Source organism: Artibeus jamaicensis, unplaced genomic scaffold (assembly GCF_021234435.1).
Source record: "Artibeus jamaicensis isolate MK-2021 breed Jamaican fruit bat unplaced genomic scaffold, CSHL_Jam_final contig_241, whole genome shotgun sequence".
Taxonomy (NCBI): Eukaryota; Metazoa; Chordata; class Mammalia; order Chiroptera; family Phyllostomidae; genus Artibeus; species Artibeus jamaicensis.
The window spans coordinates 8,233,144-8,239,979 of NW_026521509.1; the positions used below are offsets into that span (position 1 = coordinate 8,233,144).

At 42.1% G+C, this 6,836-nt stretch overlaps 1 pseudogene; it reads left to right on the forward strand.

Annotated features, from left to right (window-relative positions):
* The first annotated feature begins 5,757 nt into the window (after positions 1-5,757).
* Positions 5,758-6,836, forward strand: LOC119039477 (homeobox protein NANOG-like; annotated as a pseudogene).

Sequence of the window (6,836 nt, forward strand, 5' to 3'; positions counted from 1 at the left end):
TGTTTGAGCTTTGGGGTCAGGCTGTGCGACCCTGCTTATTTCCCCTCTGACTCCTCCTTTTGGCCACAAACTTGGCTGCCTGTTAAAGAGATTACCCACATTGCACTGCATTTTCTTTAGTCTAGGGTGCGGAATTCCTTCCTTCTCCTAAATTATAGCCAGTAGAAGCTTGTGAAGACATTGGATTCCGAAGAAATTGGAGCCACATGATTATAAACCGATTCAAAGCATTTATGCTTTCATTGTTGTGGGGAGAAGTAATACTCCAGAAACCCATTTCCAGGGCCAGCCTTTGCCAGCACCGAGGAATTTCTAGGCAGGCCTTGGTAGTTTAACTTCAGTACTCTGTCCTTCACACATCTCTACAGTATCAAGTGCTGGAGGGGCAGTGGTGGTGGGGGGGAATGGCTGTCTACCACATATGCCACACTCCAGAAACTTGGGTATCCACCTTCTTTTGATAGCCCAATGCTCCTTATGTTTAAGTACTGCAACCACAACCTTTAGGTAGATGTGGAGCTCATAAAAAAGAGAAAAAGCAGAATAATATATTTTATAATAACATCATACTGGGGAAGGGGTGGGCTATACCTGAACAAAGTCTTTTTTTCCAGAGCAGGAGAGATTTTCCCCTGGGGTTCTCTCTTTTGGCTTTTTCTTTCTTTTTTTTTTTAATGACTTCATCCTCACCAAGCCATTATAATTATTTTTAAGATTTTATTAAAAGGGTTCTCTCTTTTGGCTTTTTCTTTCTTTTTTTTTTAATGACTTCATCCTCACCAAGCCATTATAATTATTTTTAAGATTTTATTAAAAGGGTTCTCTCTTTTGGCTTTTTCTTTCTTTCTTTTTTTTTTAAAAGTGACTTCATTGTCACCAAGCCATTATAATTATTTTTAAGATTTTATTATTTTTTTAAATATATTTTATTGATTATGCTATGACAGTTGTCCTATTTCCCCCTTCATTCCCCTCCATCCTGCACACCCCACCCCCACCATTCCCCCCTTTAGTTTATGACCACGTGTCTCAAGTTCTTTAGATTCCATATTTCCCCTACTATTCTTGCCCTCCCCCCTGTCTATTTTCTATCTGCTGTCTATGCTACTCATTCTCTGTACCTTCTCCCCCCTTCTCCTTCTCCCACTCCCCTGTTGTTAACCCTCCATGACATCTTCATTTCTATGGTTCTGCTCCTGATCTAGCTGTTCTCTTAGTTTGCTTTTGTTTTAGGTGTGGTTGTTAATAACTGCGAGTTTGCTGTCCTTTCACTGTTCATCTTTTTTCTCTTCTTTTTCTTAGATAAGTCCCTTTAACATTTCATAGAACAAGGGCTTGGTGATGATGAACTCCTTGAACTTGACCTTATCTGAGAAACACTTTAATTGCCCTTCCATTCTAAATGAAAGCTTTGCTGGATAGAGCAATCTTGGATGTAGGTCTTTGGATTTCATGACTTGGAATACTTCTTTCCAGTCCCTTCTTGCCTGTAAGGTCTCTTTTGAGAAATCAGCTGATGGTCTGATGGGAACTCCTTTGTAGGTGACTGTCCCGTTATCTCTTGCTGCTTCTAGGATTCTCTCCTTCATTTTAATCTTGGCTAATATAATGATGATGTGCCTTGGTGTGTTCCTTCTTGGGTCCACCTTCTTTGGGACTCTCTGAGCTTCCTGGATTTCCTGGAAGTCTCATTCCTTTACTCGATTGGGGAAGTTCTCCTTTATTATTTGTTCAAATAAATTTTCCACTCATGGCTGTTCCTCTTCCCCTTCTGGTACCCCTATAATTCGGATGTTGGAACGTTTAAAGATGTCCTGGAGGTTCCTAAGCCTCTCCTCATTTTTTTGAATTTTTGTTTCTTCATCCTTTTCTGTTTGGTCATTTTTTTCTTCCTTCTGGTCCACTCCCTTGATTTGAGTCCTAGTTTCTTTTTCATCACTACGGGCTTCCTGTGCATTTCCCTTCATTTCAGTTAGTTTAGCCTTCATATGTTCCTCTAATTTGTGACTATAATCAACCAGTTCCGTGAGCATCCTGATCCCCAGTGTTTTGAACTGTGCATCTGACAGGTTGGCTATTTCTTGGTTGCTTAGAGTTATTAGCTCTGGTGCTTTGAGCTGTTCTTCAGCCACAATGTTTTGGTCTGTTCGTGCCTGTTATGTATGAGGAGCAGAGCCTTAGGTGTTCACCAGGGCGGGGCAACCCAGGTTGCTGGGTTGTGATGCTGCATGTGGGGGCGGGGTCAGAGAGGGGCAATAGTGGTCCCCTCTGCTGCTTCCTGTCATTAGGGCCTGCACTGTCTGTCTCATTGCTTGCTCCTTTGCCTGGTTTTTCTGTGCATGACTGTGTGACCATGGTCAGCCTGCCGCCTTGTGCCCTCACTGGGTCCACCCATTGCTCACTGGGTCTGCCCGTCACAACCCCATGCCTGGGATCTGCCAACTGCTGCCTGTGCACCCGGGTCGGTCTGGCCGAGATTTCCTGCGCAACCCTGCTCCGCCAGTCGCTGGCTCTGCCCCTCTTACTGGTTTGGATGAATGGTTTGCTGTGGTCAGACTTCCATATAGTTCAATTTTCTGTGTTTTGGTTGTTTTTTTTTTAACTAAACCTTTGTTGTCTTTAAACTTGGTTGTGCGAGGAGGCACAGTGTTTCCAACTACGCCTCCATCTTGGCAGGAAGTCCCATCTTGGCAGGAAGTCCTTAAGATTTTATTTATTTATCTTTAGAGGGGAAGGGAAGGAGAGAGGGAGAGAAATATCAATGTGTCGTTGCCTCTCATGCGTCCCCTGCTGGAAACTGGCCTGCAACCCAGGCATGTGCCCTGACTGGGAATAGAACCATGATCCTTTGGTTTGCAGTCTGCACTCAATCCACTGAGCTACACCAGCCAGGGCTCTTTGGGCTTTTTCAAGCCTCTCACTCATACTATGGAGCATTTGTGGAATAATAATAATAATAATAATAATAATAAGAAGAAGAAGAAGAAGAAGAAGAAGAAGAAGTTGCTGGGAAAAATTAGGGAACATTTATCATATCCCAAGCATTGTAATGAGTGCTTTACATGTATTTACACAGGTAAGAAAATGGTTTATGAGGTATTATCACTTTTGCAGTTTTTAGATGAGGAAACTGGGACACAAAATAGTCACCTAACTAGCCCCAAATCACCCAGCCAGTAAGGAACAGAGCTGTGCTAGTATCTCTGTTCCACCAGGCACCTGTGTTGCTTCCCTTGAGCCTGTGTACTTTTTCCTGCCAGGCTGAGCTAGTAGTCTCTTCCTCTTCTGAACTTTCTGGATGTGCTCTGAGGTGTCTTGTCTGCCTTTAAAAATATTATTAGTTTTAGCTGAGACAATTTAGAAAAGCAGGAAACAAATTTAAACAGAAAGTCACACTAAGGGACACCACTGCTGAAATAGTCTTTTCATTCATGTTTCTGGGAGTACTATTCCCAGGAGATTTTTCCCAATAGAAAGGCTACCAGCAAGATATCCTGCCTTTCCTGGCTGCTCGGAGATGGTTTCTTTACATATTTCTTTCCAGAAACCATGTATGACCAGTTCTCTCACCTGAGTTGCAAGGAAGGCAAAGGTAAAGCCTCTCTCTGGCTCATTATGTAGGTAACTTATAGAAGAAATTTATGGTGCTAGTAAGTGCTGTTTTTGTTGGAAAACATACCAGAGTGCTGGTCTGGATGCTCTCTGAATTACGCAAGCATTATCAGCCAAATAGCCTATAAACTAGGGGTGTCAAATTCAGTTTCACTGTGGGCCATATCAGTCTCATGGTTGCCTTCAAAGGTCAAAATGTAATTTCAACTCCTTAACAGTTAAGGAGTAGTTACATCTATACAGTCCTAAAATTACCTGGCTACTAGCCTTGGTTGGTGTGGCTCAGTGGGTTGAAGCACTGATTCCCATGAACTGAAGGGTCACAGGTTTGATCCCTGGTCAGGTCACATACCTAGGTTGTGGGTTTGATCCCTTGTAGGGGCACTTACAGAAGGCAACTGATCGACATTTTTCTCACATCCATGTTTATTTCTCTCTCTATGTCTCTAGAATCAATGGAAACATGCTCGGGTGAGGATAAAATAAATAAGTAAATAAAAAGATGTTCTGCTGTGGCTGGTATGGCTCAGTGGTTGAGGGCCAGCCTGTGAACTAAAGGGTTGCCGGTTGCATTCCCAATCAGAGCACATGCTTGGGTTGCAGGCCAGGCCCCCAATAGGGGGCGCATGAGAGGCAACCATACATTGATATTTCTCTCCCTCTACACATTATTTCTCTTCCTTTCTTTCTTCCTCCCTTCCCCTCTCTAAAAAATAAATAAATAATAAATAAAATCGTTAAAAAAATATGTTCTCTGTGAGATGCCTAGGGTTTATCAGTCTTGAGTTATTAGATGTAATCCAGAAAATCAAATCCTATTTTTTTCTCTTTTGAAACATTGTGGTAAAATGTAAGATAAAAGTCACCCTTTTAAGCACTTCAAGCATACAACTCAGTGACATTAAGTGCATTCACATTGAGTCACCAAATCAGACCTACACATACCTGCGTGTGTGTCTTTGAAAAAGCAGACCACACCTCCTGTTGGTAATGAATATCTGAGTACCTGCTGATGTTCTTTTCATGAACCCAGAAAAGTGACAGCCTCTTCAGAAAGTCACTTCCTACCTATTTGGTAGGTCTAGCAGTTCAGAATTAATTTCCTTGTCTTTATAACACTCTTAAATAACACTCTTAAATAACATTTTTATTCCTTTCTTCCTGCATATTGTAGCTTAAGATGGAGAGCACAAAAAGCCTCCTCTATTCGAAACTGTTCCTTCTGACACATCCGTACAACAAAGGTTAGACCATTAATTAGTTTTTTGTGTTAAGGTATGGACCATAAACATGTCACCTATCACTCGTTTGCACACTATATGCTCAACAGAAAAATGGGATAAATGATGTCTGTCTTATTCACAGAGTATCTGTAGGAGCCAGTGAAATGAAATGTAGGAGCCAGTGAAATGCACTGATGTGAGGGGTATGAAGGTTCTATCATGTGTGGTCATTTTTATTAAAAGAAAACCTTCTGGATTGTTCTCCATCAACATTGCATTTAAATACTTTCATATATTAGAAGTTCAATGTTTACTTATCAAAACCAAATGAAATGTTAACATGTTAACGAATAATAACACTTACCATCTATTTGTAAGGGGATGCTTTTTAGTGCCAAGAGATGCCAAACCAAACCAGACGTGGCTTTAAGGGTAAGGGAAATAAATGGACTATCTATCTCACAAAAAGTCCTGTGAGGGACAGTTCCAAAGTTGATTATTGCTGACATGATGAAGGGCGAGCCAGCTATAGCAACTCTTAGAATCATATCTTCATTTAATAACATTCAACACTCTTGTGTCGTGGTTTCTTTAACCCTCTGATTTAAAAAAATTACTTTTTAAGGAAACACAATAAGATGGACTCTTTTGGTGTACAGTTCTATAAGCTTTAATACATGTAAACACACCGCCATAATCAATATACAGAAGGGTTTTCTCACCCTCCCAGAGCCCCTCATAATCTTTTAGTGCACCTTCTCTTTATTCCTAACTGCCAGAAACCACCAATCTGCCTTCTGTTGTTATAAATTTGTCTTTTAAAAAATGCCATCTAATGAGTGGATAAAAGCATTGCTGTATTTGTATATAATGGAATATTCCTCGGTCATTGAATTGAATCTTACTCTCTGCAACATCATGGATGGACCTGGAGACTACCATGCTAAGTGAGGTAAGCCAGTTAGAGAAAGACAAATACCATATGATCTCACTCCTATGTGGAATTCAAAGAGCAAAAGAAACAAAATAGAAACAGACTCGCTTTTCGTAGATTGGGTTGGTTGGCTCTGGTTACAGAAAAGCGTGAGTGTGCATTCAGCTCCTCCTCTGCCCTGCCCTGAAGCATCCAATTCTAGGGAACCTTCACCAGTGCCTGAGGTTTATGAGCCTGACGAAAACTCTGCATCCTTGCCAATGTCATCTGCTGAGACACTTCACACACAGACGGTCTCTCCTCTTCCTTCCTCCACAGACCTGCTGATTCCAAACAGCCCTGATTCTTCCACCAGTCCCAACATAATACTGCCCACTTCTATAGAGGACAGTGTAGCGAAGGAGGAAAAGGGCCAGGTCAAGTAACAGAAGGTCAGAACCGTCTTCTCACAGACCCAGCTCTGTGTACTCAATGAGAGATTTCAGAGACAAAGTATCTTAGTCTCCAGCAGATGCAAGAACTTTCTAACGTCCTGAACCTTAGCTACACACAGATTTAAGACCTGGTTCCAGAACCAGAGAATAAAACATAGAAGGTGGCAGAAGTACAACTGGCCAAAGAGTAGCAACCGTTTAACTCAGATGAGCTCAGCAACTACAGAGTACCTGGGCTTCTCTTCCTATCGTCACCAGGGATGTCTGGTGAGTGCTTCTGGAAACCTTTCAGTGTGGAGCAACCAGACCTGCAGTAACCTCTCTTGCAGCAACCATTCCTGGAACAGCCCATCTTGGAACTACCATTCCTGGAATAGTCAGACTTGGTGCCCTCAGGCCTGGAACAACCAGGCCTGGACCAATCAGTTCTATAGTTATGGAAAGGGGTCCCTGCAGCCCCAGATCCAGTTCCAGCAAACTCCTCCCATCAGTGATTTAGAGGTCACCTTGGAAGCTGCTGGGGAAAGCTATGATGCAGTATTGCAAACCCCTATGTATTATGGCATCCAGTAAACCACGGATTTATTCCAAGATTACTCCATGAATATGCAGCCAGACTCCACAAACATCTAG